This window comes from Moschus berezovskii, chromosome 10 (assembly GCF_049115385.1).
Source record: "Moschus berezovskii isolate FMDL1 chromosome 10, NW_MosBer_1.0, whole genome shotgun sequence".
Lineage (NCBI taxonomy): Eukaryota > Metazoa > Chordata > Mammalia > Artiodactyla > Moschidae > Moschus > Moschus berezovskii.
The window spans coordinates 47,197,502-47,221,768 of NC_142469.1; the positions used below are offsets into that span (position 1 = coordinate 47,197,502).

At 43.2% G+C, this 24,267-nt stretch overlaps 1 protein-coding gene across 5 annotated transcripts in view; it reads right to left on the bottom strand.

Moving 5' to 3' along the window:
• FOXO3 (forkhead box O3) overlaps positions 1-24,267 on the bottom strand; it is a 123,978-nt gene that overhangs the window by 83,379 nt on the left and 16,332 nt on the right. The window lies entirely within an intron of this gene.

The following is a 24,267-nucleotide window of genomic DNA, read 5'->3' on the forward strand; positions in this document are numbered from 1 at the left end:
AAACTCAGGAAAGTGTTCTGTGACAGTTAACCAAGAAAAAAGACCAACTCAGTAGTAGAAAAGACCATCTTTGTAGAAGCACAAAATTCCCATCAATTTCCAGGGCAAGGCATACACCACATAAGGGATCATTATGAGAAACCTTATAAAAGCCTATAATTTTAAAATATATATGCTTTTTTTTTCCATTAATTTATTTACTTAGGCTGTGCTGGGTCTTCACTGCTGCACAGGCTTTTCTCTAGTTGCAGTGTGGGGGTTTCTCATTGCAGTGGCTTCTCTTACTGTGGAGCATGGGCCTTAGGGCACACAAGATTCAGTAGTTGTGGCTCCTGGGTTCTAGAGCACAGGCTCAATAGTTGTGGTGCATGGGCTTAAACACTCCGCAACATGTGGAATCTCGGATCAGGGATCAAACCCGTGTCTCCTGCATTGGCTGGTGGATTCTCTACCAATGAGCCATCAGGGAAGCCCTATACTACTTTCTAAATCAAACAGTAAACACCATTCAAAATAGGAAAAATAACTGTATTCAAAACATAAATCAACAAATTCCAGTTGTGATAAGTATACAGACACTCACATACACACAATTCTAGACATAGCTGAGAGCATACAGATGTACAGAAATAAATAACTGGGGGGAGGGGGTCCTAACTTGAATGGAATGTGAAACCTATTGCATGAAAACTGTATAAATCTTAATCATGTTGAATTGATTCATGGTGTTTTTCAGGTTTACTATATCCTTCTACTTTCTGTATATTCATTCTATTAGTTTTGAGAGTCCGACACTGAAACTTCAATTAAAAACCTTAATTTATCTACATAAAAACTACTTGCTATATATAGTGGAATTACATGTAACTTTGTCCAAGTCTCCTGTAAATGTGTTATCATACTTCCATAATTTAAATACTAAAAAAGAGAAAAAAATATTTAGGGATCCTAAAATAAGCCTAAAATAATACCTAAAAGGACTATACTTTTTATATAAAATTGCCCTGTTTAAAAGAAAATCCCTATTTAAAACGCTTATGTTTTAAAGAACATTCCTACGCCTTTTTCAGCTCAGAGGGTCATTTACTTATTAACTGGAATAATAACCGGGTAAAAGGAAGATGGAGGGCAAGGAAGAAAAAAACAACCTGCTCTTGCACAGTTATTCCGATCCAGGAATATGCAGACAGATGTCAATTTTCTAATAAACTCAGTTTACATCTCAAGTTTCTTATATAATAACTGTTAATAATCTTTCTATTAATTACATCTAAAAGAGGAAAAGAACATGCACAGAGGAGACTCTGAGAAATCTCTCGCTGGCCATTTTAGTGAAAAGCCAAGAGTAAAAGCAGTTAGCATACTTCTTTCAATAGAGCAAAGAAGTATCTCTCTTCCTCTTCTCTTGAGAGAGTGGGCCTTTGCCCTAGGTTGGAGTTTTCCAGTCACTACCAGGTTGCAGTGAAATGAACAGACACTATCAACAATCTTCATCTCGCTATATAAGTCTGGCTGGCATTCCTGGAAGCCATCCATTTGTCTGCCAAACCAATTCCATGAATGGGAGCCTTCCCAGAACATATTCAGAATTCTTGCCCTAAATCTCTGTTTCCATGATGGTGAATTTCCAGTAAGTCAATCTCCATGAAATGTGTAACACTCCTCCCCCAGCCCACCCCCAAATCTGGATAGCCCCAAACCTTTGGAATTGTGCTTCTGACTCATGGTGTACTTCACAACTTTGCTCAAGAGTTGGTTCTAGATTTTTTTCTCCTCTCTTCCGGTAGTCCCAGCACAAACCGTTGGTTCAGAGCATGGCCAGTGTGTCTCAGTGGCTTTTTTTTGGACATCCTGCTTGCGGTTGCCTTGGTTCAGTTTATCACTCAGCAACTGCTTGGTAATCCCCTGTCATCCCCACCCTGAATGTGCACATCAACAGAGCCGGGGAGCGACGCGTCAGCAGAACCGAGCCTGTCCCCTCCTCCTCTGAAGGCTGAGGTGCTGTAAGTGAAGATGAAGAAACCGCTGAAGAACACAACTCTAGGGCAAAAAGACTGTTTCAAACTGAGAGAAGCAAGGTGGTAGGGGGAGGTCCTTCACTAAACTGGGGGAGACAGAAGACAGGAGGGTCCAGAGGAAGGCAAGAATTAAATCAGAGAGAACCCACAATACTGTATTATTATGAATTCCATGGGAACCAGATCCTTAAAGAAAGACACAAGCCTCACCAAGTATTTGGGAACCTCAAAACTGCATGAAAGAAATTATGTCTCTATTTTTTATTAAATTTTTTCTTGCTTGCTTTAGCTTGAAGGAAAATTCTAGCTTAGAATTTATGGGTTTGGAAGAGGTTATTTAACAAACATGGCTGACTAGAAGCAGTTTCAGCAAAGGAAGAAGAATCACTAACTTAAAAAAAATAAAAATAAAAGCCAAAGCACGGATCCTAATTTTAGAACCTCTTTAGTACTGTAGTACGTGGCATGTGATGGACTCTTTAATACACCTCAAAAGCCAGGCAGACCTAAGTGCTTATTAAAAATTAGAAGAAACATGAGATCTGTTCCCAAAATAGCTCTCCAGCTACCACACATGGTACGGCTGGACTCAGCCACATACAGGTCTACAGTATGAGCCATCAAAGCATATTAATACTGCAGAATATCTATTTAAAAAATACATATCAAAAACATGGGGCACCTAACCAAGTGAATGCTAGGCCCAGGAGACTGATAACACAGTAGAACAGGCATAGTAGAATCAAAGCACCCTTTGCCCTGTACTGCTGGCTTAAATTTAGCCCGCGGAATCAATAATTTCACATAATCATTATCCAGAATGGTATGAATACCACAAGGCAGCAAGGAGATGTCCTGATCTCATTAAACACATCACAATCATTTTGTTTAAGAAGAAAACAATTTCTCTTAAGCTAGTATCCTCACAGCTGAAAAGAAAAATCCCTTTTACACCCGGAGACGTAATTTTGGTCTACCTCCGTGAATTACCTGGTCTCAGACTGGTGGTGGGCTTCTGGATTTAACGCATGGCATCGTTTCTGACGGCTCAACTGGACACTCTCAGGTCTGCTCTCCTTTTTTTTTTTTCCTGTCCCTGGTAGGAACTCACACAACTTCTGGGCTGTGTGCCTCTCAACATAGTCCAATGGCATCACTCACATTCTCGCATATCCCCTTTGGGCCACAGGAAGACACAACCGCATGGCCTACTTGTGGTCTCACTTAGCTTCTGCCACCTCCATAGTGATATTTTCTAATCTCTAGGGATTTCTTTCTGCTTATTGTGGGTTCAGGGTATCATCCACACCTCAGAAAGGACAAGTTTCTCTAACCCAGTATTTCATTTCCTAATGTGTGTTCTGCTGACGACTGTTTTATGCAGAAAGCATCCCCTGGACCTAAAACCGGGAGATGCTGGATTAAACTGTGTAAAACAGGTTCTTTACTGCAGGACTCCTCGGGGACATGAGCCAGACGATATGCATCTTCAAGACTCTAAAGGATGATAGTGTATTAAGTGTTCTCCAAGTTCATCTAACCACAAATCTTTTAAGAAACAATATGTGTGATCATGCCGGGGTTCCAGATTTTCCCAAACACTCTATAATTTTGTCTCTGGACAGGTGTACGGTGACCTCCTCTTTGCCCTGAATAGTCCTGCTCAGCACTATCTTGGACTCTCACTTCCTGCTTAAACTTTCCCACCCGCTCACAAACAAACATTTTGCTTCCCTGCTTACAAAGTATGCTTGAGATGTTCACCACTCATCAACTCATAACTCTTCCAAGGAATCTGGACATGGGTTTTTTTTCCTGTATATCCAAGTCCACATTCCTACTTTTACTTTGAGCAGTATTTTCTTTTAATTAGGGAATTAAACAGAAGTCCATAGATGGGATTTAGAGCATAAATAAGCTCCTAAAATTATATGCAAATCACATGCAAAATGTCTTATGTAACCACATTTTTCTGGACATAGGCAGTACAGTTCTCCCAAAGGGGTCTGTTAATAACACATAAATAATAGCAAAAATTGTATTATAAAAATATTTTCAATGCTATGGCATAATGGAATGGAGAGGAGACATATAGAAAATAGAGCAATTGACCTTTTTGGTAAAATAATACATACTGACACATTGTAAGTTTAGGGAAAATTCTAAAAAGGGAATATTGCAGAAAGGAAAAACAAAATGGTAAGCTTAAACAAAAACGACAGGAGAAAGGAATCAGGGTCTAAAGCAAAACTTGACAGAATGACAGAGGACCAGGCTGCCACCACTAAAATATTTTACTGGAATATTGAAACATACTATTGTTGCTGTTCAGTCACTCAGTCGTGTCCGACTCTTGTTATTCCCATGAACTGCAGCACACCAGACTTCCTTGTCCTTCACCATTTTCCAGAGCCTGCTCAAACTCAAGTCCATTGAGTAAGTGATGCCATCCAAACATCTCATCCTCTGTCATCCCCTTCTCCTCCTGCCTTCAATCTTTCCCACCATCAGGGTCTTTTCTCATGTGTTAGCTCTTTGCATCAGGTGGCCAAATTATTGGAGCTTCAGCCTCAGCATCGGTCCTTCCAAAGCAGTATCCTACATTTGACTCTACATGTTTTGCAATAATGCAAAATCAATTTCCAACTGAACTATGAAGCTTATCAATAACAAGATAAAGTGGCAGCTTCCCTGATATCTCAGTTGGTAAAGAATCCACCTGCAATGCAGGAGACCCCAGTTCGATTCCTGGGTCAGGAAGATCCCCTGGAGAAGGGATAGGCTACCCACTCCAGTATTCTTGGGTTTTCCTTGTGGCTCAGCTGGTAAAGAATCTGCCTGCAATGCGGGAGACCTGGGTTCAATCCCTGGGTTGGGAAGATCCCATGGAGAAGGGAAAGGCTACCCACTCCAGTATTCTGGCCTGGAGAATTCCATGGACTCAGTCAGACACAACTGAGCTACTTTCACTTTGGCATGATAACACCAGCAAGGCACTCATAACATGTAGTCTTACAGAGGTCATTATGATTTCATGTGTGCTCAAAAAGTTCCCTTAGATAGCAATTACTATAAACATAAAAGCAGGTTTTATTCTAAAGTCTCAGAAACGGGAGACATAAGAAGACAGATTCTATAAAGCTTCTCCTTTCATTATGTCTTTCTGTCCTGGAGTAAATAACTAATCTTCAGGAATTGCATTAACAAACTTGCCCTCCCCTCTAGAAAGGCATGTTTCTAAGGGAAAACATCAAACAATGAAAGGGCAAACGCATTGTACCCAATAGCTCCCTGTACCCAATAGCTTTTTGTTGAGTTTTTTAATAATAAAAACATATGTGGTATTTCATATAAAACAGTAACAATGCTTGGGAAGTAAATTCAATATAATAAGCACCAAAGATTTTCTATATCATTAGTTAAATTCTGCTCAAGTTGAAGAGTTAGAGCGGTGACAATTACATTGAAAAGATTTTCACCCTAACCCCTTCTTCAGAAATACTTCCAGTATTCAATCTGCATTCCACAGCACTACCTAAAAAAACTATATGTTCACATGTTTCATAAACTCAACAAAAATAAGCAGCAGGCTTTTGACTTCAACAACCTGTGGCTTGACAAGGGTTTGCAAAAAACAGCTGCTGGGAGCAGAGGGGAGTGGGAAAGATGGAAGGATACCTCTTAAAAAAAAAAACTCCTTGAGAACATTAAAACACCAAAGGATAAACCAAACTCTTAGTTCTTGCCAGTGTTGTTTGGAGAACCACCATGAAAATACTCTGGATCACAAACATCTCTGCCAAAATCACGCATTTTCCCTGACACTATAGACCACTAACCCACATTCTGAAATGGTCTCTATACAAAGGAAGGGGGAGATACCCCACGAAACCGCTCAGGTGAAGCCCATTCTTATCTCGTAGCACAAGGGCGTCACGAGGCAGTTTGGAAAGAACTGGGTTTTTGCCAGAGTCAACAAAGCCAGATTTGGGGACGAGGGCTGCTTGTGCCGACCGACCCCAACCCAGTCACTGAGACAGGACAGCCAGGCCCTGAAGCGTGAGGGGGCACGGAAGACCAGGGCCACCACCAGGGACGCAGAGCCCGGCTCTGTCATCTTAATGAGTTTGCAGCAGGAGAATGAGGCCAGCAGTGCCAAGCCCACGGAAGAAGGGCTGTGAGAGGGCAGTGACGGCACAGAGGGAAATGGGGCTGAGGCCGCTCACCTGACCCTAGGGCCAGGAGGCCAGTACCTCAATTCTATTAATAAGAAGCCAGAACGCCAGTAACTTGCCTGGAGTTTTCTTTATTTGACTTTTAAGCAGAGGGGCTTTTAGATAAGCTTTAGATTTTCTAACAACTCTCCTGAGAAGGGGAAGGAGGAGGTAGGGGACTCTCCTTTCCTCTCTGAAGTTTCATAAACTTCATCTGCTTTGTGAACAAATACAGCTCACACCCATATAAAAATCTCAAGTGGTCCCCATCAACTTGAATTTAATTTTCCAACAACTTTTTGAGGAGGGAAAAACCAGAAAGAGGGAAGAGCACCTGCAAACAGCTCTGCACCATCTCTCTGCTCTGCTCTAGTGGTCCTAAGGAAGCCAGTTTACAGAAACACAAGCACACAACCAAAAGATGTCCAAGAGAAATACAGAAAAGCAGAAAAAATTTACCTTCCTGAACCACACCCCCAGTTATTTAGCTCTCCTCTGGCACAGCTTACCTTCTGACACAACCTTTTCTCACTCTTTCGAGCTCATCTATTTTAAAACAGTAAGATCTAAAAGTCGGACACGACTGAGCGACTGAACTGAAGATCTAAAATATCTGCACACCCTATTTCCCAATCAACATCTTTTGATAAACTAGGAAATAAAAGAACATCTTGCTACTATAATGCGTAATCCTCCCTTCTAAGAAAAAACACTTGAACCAATTCCAGCTAACATGATCCATTAAGAGCAAGCCAGTTCTTTCTTAAAGCCTAACTCTGATTATACATGGAGGACTCGAACAAACACTCAACAATGTTCCCAATACCTGGACGTTTCAAATTACCCATTAAATTATACATTCCTGAGCATGCATTCACTTCTCTGTGGACACACTAGAAAAATAACCTCACTAACTTCTAATGGGATTGAGATTAAAGACCAGGTGCAGGGGGCAGGGAGCAATGAAAATGCTGAGGACCATTCTCCACCCCTTACCCACCGAATTACCACTCGCGCAACCATTCTTGACAAATGCCTTTTCAGAGACTCTGAAACCACAACAAATGTGCACCCCTAGGCCCCAACTGTGCCAGAAGCAGACTTCATGACACTCTCTTTAAGTATTCACACAGAAGCTTAGGCAGGTGTGAGGAACCATGGCACAGTTATCTGAGGACGCACACCCTCTTCCCACACACACACACTCACACTTCCACCACACCTCCATTCCAGAGAACCACTAATGCTTAAAAGGCCGCCTACATGAAAAATAATTTCAGGTGAATTTAATATGCGTTCTTGCTGACGACTAACAAGAACTTTAAGTTCCTGAAAGGAAAGAATTTTCTAAAGGTCAAATCACAAAAACAGTGGGCAAGCAGAAGAAATGGGCAGCTTCTTAAGCAGTCATGAACACAGGAATAAATGAAGAACGTCAAAGCAAAGGGCCAGGCTTACTGTGCTGAAAAACTGGCCAATATGTACAATTTGTTCCTCGAGCTGCACAAATTCCAATCATAGCCTTTCTAAACTTTCTCCTCTTTTTAAATCAGTTTTATTGACGTATTATTTACATACCAAAAATGCACCCCTCCTCAGCAGTTAGATGAATTTTGACAAATGTATACACTAATGTAACCAACCACAAAGACACAGTACAATTTTCATCTCCCCAGAAAGTTCCCTTATGCCCTTTTTGCAGTCAATCTCCTACCCTTGAAGCCCCTGGTAATCACTGATTTGCTTTGTGTCACCATGGGTGAATCTTGCCTTTTCTAGAACTTCATAATAAATGAAATCCAACAGCTTGCACCTGCTGCATGTTTGAAAATCATTCTTTTTTTAATCAGTAACTGTTCCTCTTTATTGCTGAGTAACACTCCTTTTGAATCAAGATACTACAATTATTCAAATTTTTAAAATAAAAAGACAGCTGTGGTTAACTCTAAAGCATACATAAAACTTTTTAAAATTTATTTTTTAATTGAAGGATAATTGCTTTACAGAATTTTGTTATTTTCTGTCAAACCATAAAACTTAAGAATACCATTATTTTTTTCTTTCAAAGTAATTGGAACCTATAAAGTAACTGAAGTGTGGATCCCAAAACCTTTGGCTTCAGGAACACAGGTTTTGTTTTGTTTCACCTCCCTACACAATAACTTGTTCAATTAGATGGAAAGAAAAATGATAACCTGAGATTTTTGTTTACTGCCAGCTCAAGATGATATTTCAAGCTGCTGAAAAACTATGAGGAAACTGTATCCAAGCAAATTTTTATGTGCTGCTTCCTGAATGCCTGACCCAAAAGTGAACTTCGGGGCAACGTTTAATTTAGTTCTCATCCTTCTGCTTCTGCCTGATTATAGTCAGAATTTGGGGTTTCATGCCGACTCCTGAGTTACTTTACCACCAAAAGGATATGATGAGATTGCCTCAAGAAGTCCTGTTTAGAAAATAAACTAAAATATATCACTTAAACTGTGTTCAACCTAACTGCCTTAGAGACCCAGGTTTGATCCCTGGGTCAGGAAGATCCCCTGGAGAAGGGAATAGCTACCCACTCCAGTATTCTCGTCTGAAGAACTCCATGGACAGAAAAGCCTAGCGGGCTTTTAGTCCATGGGGTCGCAAAGAGTCGGACACGACTGTGGGACTAAGGCACTATTGACTGTCCAAATCAGGAAGCTTACTACTATTTAGAGGAGAATACAGTTTGGGAAACACTGTTCTAACAGATGCAAAGAACATCCCTAGGAGGGCTGCCCAGGTGTAATGGGTATGGTTTTCCTGAAGGTAAATGGACCACCCTTAACCCCACTGTTGGGTACAAAGTCAAAACCTGAGGTTCTGACAGAGCTCCCAGTAGTCCCAGTCACACCTGGGCTGGGAATGAGAAACTCTAATGCCCCAGAGGCAAAAGCAGATCTCTGTGCTCCCATCCCCTACTCCCTACCTGCACCTCAAGTAGGTCTTTATATTAATAGCAGGCACAGAGGCAGGCAGCAACTTCTTTCAAAGGAAAATCATAGAGTGAGAATTCAGCTTCCTGCCTACTCTGCTTAAACTATTAGCTGGGTGCTGCTGCTGCTAAGTCACTTCAGTCGTGTCCAACTCTGTGTGACCCCAGAGATGCAAGCCCACCAGGCTCCCCCGTCCCTGGGATTCTCCAGGCAAGAACACTGGAGTGGCTTGCCATTGCCTTCTCCGAGCTGGGTGCTGAGTCCACTCCAAATTGTGGGCCTCAATTTCTTCTACTGAAGGAAGAGGCTGGCCTAGAATGAGCTCTGTTACTTCCTCCAGTCTGAAAGCAGTAATGTGAGTCTCATAAAAGAGCAATAATGTTGGGACTTCCCTGGTGGTCCAGTGGCTAAGACTCCATGTTCCCAACTGCCCCCTGTATGGAACGTGGAACCATCCCTGGTCAGGGAACTAGACCCCACATGCTGCAACTAAAGATTTTCCATGCTGCACTAAGACCTGGTACAGACAAATAAATAAATAAACATTTAAAGAAAAAAGACAATAATGCCAAGATTAAAATGAGAAAAGCTGCACAATATTTGAACCATGACAGAATTTGTAAACACGGCCATTCAAAATTCTGACAGAAACATAAGCCTCAATTCTTCAACATAATTTTTGGCCATTATAGTCTGTAAATAAGACTTTGCTATCTCTTTCCTTTCCTCTAAAGTATTACCCTGTCAAAAAAAGGAGGGGGGAGAGGTGTAATTTAAATTAAATCCTATTAATGAGCTGCAGTCTTCACATTTAACTTTATACATTTACGTGCCTGTTTTCGCCTGGAATACTACTAATGCTTAACAGCTTTTATTATGACACTGCATAGAAGATGGTCTTCTTTGATTAAGAATACATTTCTAGAGGATGAAAAGTTCCCTGGAGGGAGGGGAATATAATATATATATTACATGATTTTGCAAAAGTTTCAAACATGGTCAACATCTTTTGCATTTTGATTATTCATGAAGTTGCAAAGGATCACCTAAGCTTGACTAACATTCAGTATGAAACAGTTTATACACTTGCAATTAGAAGGCTATGTCTTAGAATCCACATTAGGCAACACTGTATAATCCAAAAGCCCCTCAACTTTCCCATCCGCATCCAAGGAAAGCACTCCTTTCCAAAACATTAGTCACAGGATCCCAAGCCGTGCAGACACCCATGCAGTTCCAGCACAATCTACCCAGCCTGACTCCTCCTACTGCTCTGAAAGTTCACAGCCGCTAAAGCTGAGGACTCTTTGGGGGCTCGGCTGCAGGGGAGAGAGCCTGTGGGTCTTCTCTGGAATCTGGGGAAGGGGTGTGTAGCCAGGGTATAAAGCCTGCACTCAAAGAACAAAAGCCTGCCTTGCAGATGGAGCACTTTCCAAGACAGTCAGGAATGGCAGGGCTGAGCATGCTGGCAGGAGCACTCATGTGCAGGCACGCAGTCCTTCTTAGTACTTGATGTCCCAGCCACGAGAGGAAGTAAACAAGGACCCGGCTTGTGCATGCGACTGTGTGACCCAGGGTGGCCCAGGCCCGGCTGGTCAAAACTCTTGACCCTCCAGGCAAGGGTGCTGATGTCACAGAGCTCCAGAATGTGGGCTGTGTGTGACCAGGAAAAAATTACAAAGGCCAGCTTAAATACAGCCTAGATTTCTCTCCACCGTTTAGATTTTCTTCTTTCAAAAACAGTAATTTTCTGAAGAAGTTCAGCAAAGCTGGAACACGGAAAACAGCTCCATGTGGAATGGCCCACAGGAATCCTACCAGGCACCGAGCATGGTGCCACCCCTTCTTCTCTTCAAAATACATCTCCATCTAACTACCCCAACCCTACCAGACCCAAACAGGGTTATCTATTTTATGTTAGGAAAGACCCTCAGAGATGTCCATTTTTAACTTCTCTCCTGTAGAACCTACATCACAATGTTTACCTAATAAATATTAAGGAACTGAGATACTATCAGGACCTCTCATCAAAAATTGCCAGCATTCCTTCAATCTTACCCATTTTCCAGTCCTACCAGAGCAAACTACCTTTCTGGCTTTCACCCAGTCGCAGAGAATAAACCCAGCAGAGCAGAAAGCATCCTGCAGAGGCTTTGCGTGCAAGCACAAGGCACCGTCAAACTGGTTTGTTTCTTCAGCCCAGACCACTGACTCCCCCAGCCAGCAAGACACCGCATCTTCTGTTACCACTAAGACAGTCTCAGTGTGTCCCAACTGTCAGTTTCTTCTTAGCCTCTGCCTCTTGGAGAGGGAGAAAGCAAGAGGCTGGGAGAGCTGGGTCTGGTCTCTGCACACATGTCTTATTTTGTATAACACATGCATTCCTATAAAGCTGACTCTAATTGCACTTCTGGAATCTGATTTTTTTTAAATGTAACAACTCATTAATTAAACAAATGTAATTGTACAACAACCTCAGTTATGTCTTTTTTGTAAATCTTAATTTTTCATACAGTTCAGCTTTAAAAAAATAGTATGATATCCAGTCCATGGTCCATGCCAATGAATAAGCACGCTCAGAAAAAGAGTGACCACAAATGTGGGAAAAAACCATGAGTAGACTTTTAAAAAACATATAGCTCAAAAGCAATTTACTTAACTCACACTTATCATCTCTACCTTTGCTGAATTTATCAATTTAAAGCTTTATTTATTCTTAAATAAAACATCACAGGCAATGCAACTGGTTAGCAGACTGTCACAAGAGCTTCAGAGCTTTTAACTCTGTTAAAGTAGCCTTAAGAAGCAGTTTCATTTTAAATGGGGCCTTACACTTAGAAGGCAGGTCCCTTTGGCCTTATTGCAAACAAGAGGTAACAGGACAGGCAGCTAGCCTAGTGAAAAGCTAAGGCAGGGAAGAGAATGGGAAGACCTTCTCCAGCGTGTGTCCCAGTTAATTGTGTTCCAAACTAGTAAAAGTTTGGAAACACTGGTCTGAGCCATCTCAGAGTGCAGCAATCCTTAAGTTTTCTATAAAAATACTTGTGTGTGCTACGACTGACTTAATGTAACACGAGTAGGCAAAAAGAAAGTTCCAGGTTCTAGAACCAAATGTATTATCGGGCAAGTCAACTAAGTACAGATAACCTCAGAGAGAAATTAAACATTTCGTCAAGGGTTTCTGATGACAATGCAAAAGCAGGCGAGTACATTGTACTTTAAACAATGCCTTGTCTGTTTGCAGGAACATGGACTGGCCTAAAATGGAGGGGAGGAAAAAAAAGGACAGCACTGAGGCCCAGTTTTCACTTCACAGGCAAACTGTGGAATTTGTGTGTCTATGTGCACACACACACATTTTTGTAAGAATTAGCAAAATCTGTGTCCCACCGGTGGGCACACAAAGCTCCCATTTGCCCCTGTATCTGATGCCTCCACAGGGAGCCACAAGACCCCCGTGAGTGGTCTGGGGACCAACTCTGCCCAGAGAAACACAGTCTCGGGATCCCTTCATCTGTCACCTGGAGGCTGATTCCAGCCCTGAGCAACTGTTCTAAGTTACAGGAGCCTCTGACAAAGGACGGGAGACCAGGAGGTGGAGCAGGAAAGCTAGGTATTCATTCACTGCCACTCAGGAACCAGTTGGGCTGGGTCTACTGGGAGCACTGGATCCATCTGGGGCCAGACCCAGCCCCGAGCTTCAGATTCTTCAGCAACTGAAAAAGGAATCATCTTATCTTCAGGTTTATCAGGAGAATAGTGCTCAATAAACTAACACGCTCCCCTTGCTGGCTCCCTGGCCCTTCCCTGAGGCATCATGACAACCAGTCTGGTTTCACAACCCAAATCCTGGTGGAAGCTAGACACCCCACCACACTGAGCTGAACACCAACTGACCCCTAACATTCCCCTTCTGCTGAGTCCTGGACTTCTTGGTAGACACAATTCCTCATACAGAGACATTCACCTTCAGCCACACTGTCTCATTCCTCAGTTTTCCCCCTAGCCTCAGTTTCCTGCCCTGGGCTGCTCCAAGCCCTTTCCCAAAGAACCTGATTCACACTGCTTCGGGGTCTGTGAAAGTCCCAGTTGCTCCCTAGGCCTGGAGCCACACACACCCAACCAAACTCCTGATATGTCAGAAACGGATTTACAAGGCTAGATAGACAGGCAAAACACACCAATGAGAGAACTCAGACTGGCTCACTAGAACCAAGCCCCAAACAGGAGCATGTCAACCATTAGACCAGGATTCTCTTTATGACATCCTAGGAGGAAAAAATGACAGGATGATTTCTGTTCGTTTCCAAGGCAAACCATTCAATATTACAGTAATCCAGGCCTATGCCCCAACCAGTAATGCTGAAGAAGCTGAAGTTAATCGGTTCTATGAAGACCTACAAGACCTTTTAGAACTAACACCCAAAAAAGATGTCCTTTTCATTATCGGGGACTGGAATGCAAAAGTAGGAAGTCAAGAAACACCTGGAGTAACTGGCAAATTTGGCCTTGGAGCACGGAATGAAGCAGGGCAAAGGCTAATAGAGTTTTGTCAAGAGAATTCACTGGTCATAGCAAACACCCTCTTCCAACAACACAAGAGAAGACTCTACACATGGACATCACCAGATGGTCAACACCGAAATCAGACTGATTATATTCTTTGCAGCCAAAGATGGAGAAGCTGTATACAGTTAGCAAAAACAAGACCAGGAGCTGACTGTGGCTCAGATCATGAACTCCTTATTGCGAAGTTCAGACTTAAATTGAAGAAAGTAGGGAAAACCACTAGACCATTCAGATATGACCTCAATCAAATCCCTTATGATTATACAGTGGAAGTGAGAAATAGATTTAAGGGACTACATCTGATAGATAGAGTGCCTGATGAACTCTGGACGGAGGTTCGTGACATTGTACAGGAGACAGGGACCAAGACCATCCCCATGGAAAAGAAATGCAAAAGAGCGAAATGGCTGTCTGAGGAGGCCTTACAAATAGCTGTGAAAAGAAGAGAAGCGAAAAGCAAAGGAGAAAAGGAAAGATATAAGCATCTGAATGCAGAGTTCCAAAGAATAGCAAGGAGAGATAAGAAAGACTTCCTCAGTGATCAATGCAAAGAAATAGAGGAAAACAACAGAATAGGAAAAACAAGAGACCTCTTCAAGAAAATCAGAGATTCCAAGGGAACATTTCATGCAAAGATGGGCTCGATAAAGGACAGAAATGGTATGGACCTGACAGAAGCAGAAGATATTAAGAAGAGGTGGCAAGAATACACAGAAGAACTGTACAAAAAAGATCTTCCCGACCAAGATAGTCACGATAACGTGATCACTGACCTAGAGCCAGACATCTTGGAATGTGAAGTCAAGTGGGCCTTAGAAAGCATCACTACTAACAAAGCTAGTGGAGGTGATGGAATTCCAGTTGAGCTATTTCAAGTCTTGAAAGATGATGCTGTGAAAGTGCTGCACTCAATATGCCAGCAGATTTGGAAAACTCAGCAGTGGCCACAGGACTGGAAGACGTCAGTCTTCATTCCAATCCCAAAGAAAGGCAATGCCAAAGAATGCTCAAACTACCGGACAATTGCCCTCATCTCACACGCTAGCAAAGTCATGCTCAAAATTCTCCAAGCCAGGCTTCAGCAATATGTAAACCGTGAACTCCCAGATGTTCAAGCAGGTTTTAGAAAAGGCAGAGGCACCAGAGATCAAATTGCCGACATCCGCTGGATCATGGAGAAAGCAAGAGAGTTTCAGAAAAACATCTATTTCTGCTTCATTGACTATGCCAAAGCCTTTGACTGTGTGGATCACAATAAACTGTGGAACATTCTGAAAGAGATGGGAATCCCAGACCACCTGACCTGCCTCTTGAGAAACCTGTATGCAGGTCAGGAAGCAACAGTTAGAACTGGACATGGAATAACAGACTGGTTCCAAATAGGAAAAGGTGTATGTCAAGGTTGTATATTGTCACCTTGCTTATTTAACTTCTATGCAGAGTACATCATGAGGAACGCTGGGCTGGAAGAAGCACAAGCTGGAATCAAGATTGCTGGGAGAAATATCAATAACCTCAGATATGCAGATGACACTACCCTTATGGCAGAAAGTGAAGAGGAACTCAAAAGCCTCTTGATGAAAGTGAAAGAGGAGAGTGAAAGGTTGGTTTGAAGCTCAACATTCAGAAAACAAAGATCATGGCATCTGGTCCCATCACTTCATGGGAAATAGATGGAAAAACAGTGGAAACAGTGTCAGACTTTGTTTTTTTGGGCTCCAAAATCACTACAGATGCTGATTGCAGCCATGAAATTAAAAGACGCTTGCTCCTTGGAAGGAAAGTTATGACCAACCTTGATAGTATATTAAAAAGCAGAGACATTACTTTGCCAACCAAGGTCCGTCTAGTCAAGGCAATGGTTTTTCCCGTGGTCATGTATGGATGTGAGAGTTGGACTGTGAAGAAGGCTGATCACCGAAGAATCGATGCTTTTGAACTGTGGTGTTGGAGAAGACTCTTGAGAGTCGCTTATACTGTAAGGAGATCCAACCAGTCCATTCTAAAGGAGATCAATCCTGGATGTTCATTGGAGGGACTGATGCTAAAGCTGAAACTGCAATACTTTGGCCACCTCATGCGACGAGTTGACTCACTGGAAAAGACTCTGATGCTGGGAAAGGTTGGGGGCGGGAGGAGAAGGGGACGACGGAGAATGAGATGGCTGGATGGCATCACCGACTGTGGACATGAGTTTGAGTGTACTCCGGGAGTTGGTGATGGACAGGGAGGCCTGGCGTGCTGTGATTCATGGGGTCGCGGAGAGTCGGACACGACTGAGCGACTGAACTGAACTGAGAAGGAAAAAGTTCCTCAGTAACAGAGAAAGCCATGCCTCTTCTGTGAAACTGATCTGTTTTTATTTACAGGCAATTACAAATCTGGAAGCTGATCTTATGTCCCTCTTCCCTTCAGCTGCCGTGAAACTCAAGAGCCAGATTTGTGGGCTAACTCAGCACCTGTTGACTACTGTATTGTCCTCTGGCCTCAGGTTTTATCCCTTCATGCTGCATGTGTCAGATTTCTAAGTTGCCGCTGTGGTACAGAGGAGCATAAACAAACTTGCATTTGAAATTAACACCTTAAGGGAAAGGTGGTCTTTGCTTTTCTGCAGGTTTGAGTCCACCTAGGAACAGCAGACTGATGTCTGTTTTTAGACCAGAAATAATAATGCACGGAGCCTGTAAGAATGTGGGATGGAAATGAGGTGGAAGCAAACTCAGGCCTGTGCCCATCACTTCTCTTCCAGGTACCCCTAAAGGATGCATGAGGGCAGCAGCCTGAACAAGGGGTATGGATGCCTGGGGTGGCACACCCTACCACACTGTGCAAGCCAACGTGGGATGATACCATTCCCAGTGTGTATTTAAGGCAGTTTAGATTGTCACTGTAGACTAATAGAATAGTAATAACAATAGCTTTTCCTACGTCGCCCTTAGAAGCACTCTAATGGGAGCTAAAAGGCATCTCTAAAACCGGGAGAGCATGCGGCACACCTTGCAGAGGCTCTCTGCCGTCCTGGAGGCAAAACATAGCCACTCCCCACTGAAGCACTGAGCAGGGCACAGGGCGATCCCAGAGGGCGGAGGAGCCGTGGATGCGCTGCCAGCCGGCTCCAGATCCAACCGTCAGCAACTGGTACCCAAGCCCGGGGGCCCATGGACCCCAACCCACTCTGAGATTGGTCAAGCTTCGACATAGACACTTTCAGCAGAATTCAGACTCCAGATGGGAAACCTTCACTCCATGGGAGCCAGGAAAATAAGACAGCAAAGATCCTTCATGGTGTGGAGACTCTGCAGACAGCAATTCCTGGCAGCAAAGCTGTAGGCTCATGAATTTAACTTCCTGTTCAAAGGGGGCAGCTCTATGACCCTGTGCAGGCTACCATGTATCAATTTCATCACTAACCAAACAGAATAAAGAGTCCTGACTTTCACCTCCCATCAGAGTGCTTCTGAGGCTATTCAGGGCTCCTTAGGAGAAGCTATCATTATTATTATTCTATTAGTCTACAACCTCCTAGGTTTTAGCCAAATGAAAATCTAAACCGCTTTTAAAGTACACGTTGGACTCAGTACCATTCGAAATTGGCTCTGTGTCCTAGTAAATGTGAGTTTCCAGATGGCACAATTCTAGGTGAAATCATCAAAAGACTACATAAGTGCTGCGTATTATCATGTGCCTTCCACTCATCAATTCACCCAATGCTCGGCACTTTAGGGGTAAGCCAAGGTACCTCCTTTACAAAAAGCAGACTCAAGTCTTCTCTTGGGGCTACATAAACAAATAACCAAGCCAAAACAAAAGGAAGATCTCCCTCCTCCCCATACCCTGCCATCTATCAAGTGGGGTCTGTGTTCTATCCCTTTTCCTTGAGGGCTGCAAAAGTTGTGCAAGAATTCTTTGATAACTGTAATGCTTTTATCAATGAAAGAAAGTGAACTCCAACACACTGCACTGTAAGAAGTTTCATTATCGGAGGTGGAAATAATGAAGGATGGGCAGAAATACACGCCAGGATGCAGAGCTCAGCAAGACTGCACTCTTTTCCAGGTGAGATAGACTCTGGGCCCAGAAAGGCCTTGCTCAGTGCCGCCTCAGCAGAAAAAGTGCAGCGTCCTGTGCATATCCCTGTCATTCAGCTGACCAGACACTCACTAAGGCGGTGCCCACTTACTTCTACAACCATTGTGGTCGTCCACACATCACCCTATTGGCCGAGTGAGAGCAGATGAATGAATAATCACGGCTGCAACTCATCTCCTGTCCCCAAAGGACCACGTCGTATGAGCCCTGGGTAAGGCCTAGACCCTGGCCCAAGCTACAGAAGCCAGTACCACTGCCACCAACCTGCTGGGGAGGGACCAGAGCTTCCAAAAACTTGTGTGGCTGGAAAATCTTAGGTTCACGTGAGCTTTAGTCAGATAATTTGCTGTATTTTTAGTTCACCTTTAAGGCACATATGGATTCATTCACCACATTAGAAATCCTATTTGCTACAGACCTGTAAACAATCAGCACTGGGTCTGAGAGTTCCTGGTAACATTAAAAGTAACTAGAAGTGGCACTTTCACTCTCAATGCCAAAGCCGAAGAAACTGCTTGTTTCAAAGACTACCAAATTTCTCCAGTGCCTACAAAAGAGCTTAAACATTATCAATCAGACTTTAATAGTTACAGAAAGCTGCTTTGGGGACTTAATTCTCAATAAAAGACTCCCAAGTCTACCCAACAGATGTAATGTACAGGCTGCCTGGCATTAAGACCGATGGAACCATGAATGTTCCTTGCAGCAAATCGCTGCCAATTAAAACCACTGACCAGGCAGCAGTACCCACTCCTCTGGCACAAAGTAACTAATTCTTGGAAACACTACATGCAGTGCAACTCTTTCCCATAGTCACACACTCCAAGTTACAACCGCTTAAGAAAACTTAGGCCCCACCACTCTGGATCATACAGCTGCCACCAGGCTGTCATTCTTCAAGGCCCAGAGGTCTATGAGGCAGCATTTTGGCTGCCCGAGGGTCTCCTATGGGTGCACTTCCACAGAATGCCTCCATACTGGCTCTATGAAAATGAAACACCTTGTTCCTCCCTGGAGAATAAATAGTGTAGGGCTGTCCAAAGTGAGGAATCTGTCCAGGCAGGTATCAGCCGGGGCACAGACCCTCATGAGACAGTGGGGCAGGTCATCTCTGTAAAAATGACTTAGGTGACCACTGAGGCAGCTCACAACTAAGAGTGGCCTCCCTGTGTGCTTTGTATCTCTCATCCTCAATTTCCTCCTCCAGAAATAAAGGGAGAGATCAGACAACATCCGAGGCACTCAGTCCTGGAACTCAGAGGTTCCAGCATCAACTTAGCATCAATTTGTTTCTCAGATTAGTCCTTTCCCTAGAAGATCCCTAAGGAAGCAGGGTCTGGGTGAGATGAACAGGGCGATGTTGGTTACCTAACGTGGAGATACCCAGAAGGGTGGTCTAGCTACCAAGAGTCAGGAGTAAAGGGTTGGCAGATGTGGAGTCAGTCATACCTCACACAAGTGGTGGAGAACAGAATCGAGGGCTGGATTGATCTACTGCACTATTGTTTTTTTTGGTTCTTATATGAATATCCAGGAAGAAGGGGGAAACAAAATATCAAAAGTCCATCCTGAAAACTCTCTCTTCAAAAAGAAATAATCCCATTCCTTAACATTTTCTGAAGGAGTCACTCACCATCTACATGATGAAAACCTTAACTAGAAGGTATGAGGTTAAATAGGATAAATGCGTTATCTTACAAACACCTCCTATATTCTCTATTTACATGCAAAATGCAAATTTTTCATTTCCTTTTAAAAATATTACTAGTTCTACAATACTGTAATTAGCTTCCAATTAAAATAAGTAAATAAACTTTAAAAAATACATTACTAGTTCTGACTTCTTACAACTAGATATAAAGACTTCCACGTGACTTCTGGGATGACAAACTATTTCCCACCAGTACCTGGGGCTGGCTATCGTGGCCTTTTTAGCACATGCTTCCCCTCCACTCCCACTACCAGGACAAGTCACAAGCCCACTGGGCCTGCCCCTCACATCTGGAAAACAAGATGTTTAGGATGATCCCTGTGTTTAATCTAAATGAAGCTGGTACACACTTGCTTCTATGGCTAGTAAATAAATGGCCTATACCAAACCAAGAAAGAAAGGTGATTTCTCCTTTTTCCTGGGGCTGTGTCTGTGTGTATAACGTCACTTAAATCTGCTTTGCAAGCAGTTTGGAGAAAACAGGCAGTCTGGAGAGGTCCCATCCCTAGGCATAATCACACTCCACAGGAGTGTAAGTCTTACAAGGCTTCTGTGCTCACTGTGGATGCTTGTCCACAAATACACAGTCAAGTCTATTCCTCTCAGGTTCTGAAAGAGTGACAAGCCAGGTGTAATACATCTGCCTCAACTTTACTAGAAGATCATGCAAACTCCCCTCCCTCTTTTAAACCAAACTGAGAGAGATGGTAGGAACAAACAGCCCAGTGAGATCTCAGGCAGTTCTATAAAATCAAAATCCCTAAAGCTTGAATTACTGACCATGGAGTTTATTGAGTCAATGCAGAGACGTGCTGATAGAGGTATCCCACCTCTATCCCTTCCCAACTGTATGGCCTTGGCTGAGTCACATAACCACCCTATCCATCAGTTTCCCCGTCTAAAGGAAGAGCTAATATGCATAAAGCCCACAGCAGTGCCTGGCACATAAATAAGTGTTCAATAATAGTATAGTTACAGCATGAAAATGATGCATCAACCTAAGGCTATGCCTGCACACATCACATCCATTCACACTAGTACAACTCAAAGATACAATTGTTGGGGGAGAGGAATAAAAACTTTCTAGCTTCAACTACAACTTCTTCCATAGAAGTCAGGACTCAGGGACCATATCCTCAAAACCAGAGGCCTCCATTACCACCTGACAGAGGGGATTTCTGAAGAGGGGTTGAGCAGACCGACATCCCGTAGTTCCATCTTCAGATCTGGGCCACCAGAGCTGAACACTCAGACCCCTCTGGTCCTTGGGCTGGGAGTCATGCCTTCTCCATGGCTGCCAGACAGGCTTTTTCTTAGGAGCCTGGCTGTTCCTTAGGCACCGTACTCCTCTATAAATGCATCCTTAATATCAGGTGTTTTTTCCAACATATACCACCACCAGCCCGCCCGCCGAATATGCAAGCAGCAGTCCATTCTTTAGGGAAACTAAAATGGAAGTGAACTAACATGTGTCTCTTCATCTGTGAGCAGTGGCTGCTTTGGGAAGCATCCCACCATGTGAGACACTCAGGTTTCCACCAGCTGACTAACGTGTGACTTCTTTAAAAGGCCTGAGCACTCTCCTGGAGTCCAACTTTGAATGCTGCTCACGGTGTTAAGGGCACCATATTCGGGACTCTCGTCCAAACTCTGGCCCCAGACATAAACCTCTCAACACAGCATTCCCCAATGCTGCGTGAATCTTCTCATGTTCCAACAACTGAACCTGCCTTCTTGATCCTTCCCAAGAATCCTGGTGAATCTGAGGAGTGTAACTTGCCTGCCCTCCCCATTCCCAAGAAGAAAACCCAGATTACTGTCCCATTAAAGCTCAGCATCCAAGCCGAGTCATCTCAGGTAGAGCTTGATACAGAAAATGGTATCTACTCAACTGCAGAAAAATCTGTAATCCAAACTCATCCTATTTTTTTTTTAATGTGTCAGATATATGAGTATTTATGAATCTCAGGCAACATCCTGAAGCGGCTGCTAAGCGGTCCTGCAATGAACTTCTAAGACCTGGCCAACCCCCTGTTCTTTGCACTATTTATATTCCTAAAGCCAATAGCTATGTTAGATACAGCTGATTGTGAGGCCCTGTTTAATGGACTACAGAATCCAAAGATACTGACAAGCAGCGATTAGCTAGTCTAGTCTCTACCTAGCTGCTCATGGTGGTAGGAGAGGCCGAGATCCATGCCTCGCCTCTGACCTCAGCACGAAAGCAGCATCATTCTTCCCTTCACTTCGCTCGCCCTCTCACACTGATTACACCCAGCACATTTTAATCTTATCTCTCCTCCACATGTCCCATGTCCGTCTGTGGATGAGTCAGGCTGATGTCTGATGCTGGTCTTAAACTAGGAACATTTGCCAAAGACCAAAACAAATAAGCATGGGAAAAGATCACCAAACAACAAGAATCCAACCTAAACACAGTCCTCTGAACAGAGTATATGCACGAGGGTGAACACGTGGCCTCCTCTGTGCACCTGAGTGGATTCTTTATTAGTGGGGGAGGGGACAGGACATCCCCCGTGGTTCAGTGGTAAAGAATTCTCCTGCAATGCAGGAGCCAAAGGAGATGTGGGTTCAATCCCTGGGTCAGGAAGATCCCCTGGATGAGGAAATGGCAACCCACTCCAGTATTTTTGCCTGGAGAATCCCATGGACAGAGGAGCCTGGCAAGCTACAGTCCATGGGATCACAAAGAGTCAGATGTGATTGAAGCAACTTGGCAGGAGGTGAGGGGGAGGTTGGTGACCCTGACTGCACAGAAAGCTACACAGCAAATGAAGATCTGCGGAAAGTCTATTCTAGGGCCAAGAACTCTGTTACATCTCCACAGATACCACTGTAAGCTCTCTGTTCATCTTTTTCAACTCTTATCAGGCCTCTGAAGTCAAGATGGCATGAAAAATTTGATTGTTGACTCCTAATCTGGACTCAGCGAACGACTAAAAGCAGTGATTCTCAAACTTGAGCTTGCAGCAGGATTACTTAGAAGCCTTGTGACAACACAGATTGCTGGGTCTAGAATGTCTGAGTCATTAATGTCTGAGGTAAGCCAAGAATATGAATTTCCAAAAAGTTCCTAGGTGATGCCGCTGCTGTTGGTGTGGGGATCATGCTTCGAGAAGCACTAGCTTAATGCATCAGAACATGGTAGAACTGTCCAGTACATCAGGTTAGGTTGCACAAAAGAGGAAGAGTGAGTTTATCTGTCTCAGATTTCAAGAATCATACCATAACTTGAACTAGCTCCATCTCTTCTTACAAATTCCCTAACACTTCAAAATTAGTTCAATAGGGTCCAGTAGAGACTAGAAAACAAGTGGGAGCTGGAAAACTTTAAAGAAATCACATTCATTTACACAAAAGAAAGTAGAGAAGAAATCCTAGTTCAACACTGCTTATTAAATAATGATGCTCTTGTCTTAGAAGTCAACTGTTCTCTTAGATCCCAATTTGACAGCACTCCTCCCTTTTTATATGGTACTTTCAGGGAGTAAACTCCACCTTGTAACCTCCCCACGGAGGAGAGGGTGGAAATAGACCTAAAAGTCATCACTAAATTGGCTGATAACTTCCACAGTCAAAATCTTTCATTTTTTCTAAAGCAATGTTCTCAACCCTAACTGCACACCAAAACTACCTGGGAGCTTTAAAATATATATAGAGATGCCCAGGCCCTATACCAAGAGATTCTAACCTAACTGGTTTCAGATTGGACCTAGACAGCAGTGTTTTTAAAAGTTCCCTGTGATTCTCAAATACAGCCAAGGTTGAAAACCACTGATGCAGGAGAAAGGTCCCAGAGAGATCATGGGTGATGGGAAAGAGGGAAGAAGGACAGGAAGACCTCTTCAGCTAATGTCTAATGACACAAAACAGGAAAGAATGGGACAGCAGCTGGGAGCAATTAGGACAAGTAAAACTGGGCTCTTAGATTCTGAGACTGAGCTAAGGCTCAACCCAACACTGGTAGTCTCAGGTTCAAAAATCAGAAACAGCTAATCAAGGAAGTGCCCTCACTTGTCAAAGACGAGGCTACAGTCCAAAGGAAATACCAGGAAACCCTTTTTTAAAAGGGTACTATTTTTTTCAGAAGAGTTAGTGAATAACTGAACTTGAGGCAAAGAGCTTTAATGTCTCACAAGGTTCAACTCTGAAATCATGTGCCTGAAAAACAATAAAATGTATCCTTGAGCAAAATTAATTATTTTTCCCAAAAGGGTGGCAAGAGGGAAGAGATGACAGCAGTAACTCTCAAAGCCCATGGTAATCAAAATTATCTCCCCAGTAACCACACTGACAAGTGAGTTTTCAAAGTTGTAAAATCATGTGATGCAGATGATAAAACCAAGATAGAGTTATTTTCTTCTCTTCCTTCTTGACTAAGCACAGAAGCATGAGGTAACAAGCTAGAAAAGACATATGAAAGCTTTATGATCCTGTTTAAGATAGAATGATTAACACAAAACAAAGCAGTTAGAAGGACGCAGTGTTGATGGTCAGTGGACACAGCAGGAATCTCAGCTCAGGTAACACAGACAGAAGTCAGGTGAAGATTATCTGTGCTCCCAGCAGGACAAACACTGGGAGCCCAGAGAGAAAAACCCAGATGTTAACTGTGTTAACAGTTAAAACTTATCCATCAATTTAAAGTCCTGATGTGATTAGAAAACCAAGATGTGGGAAAA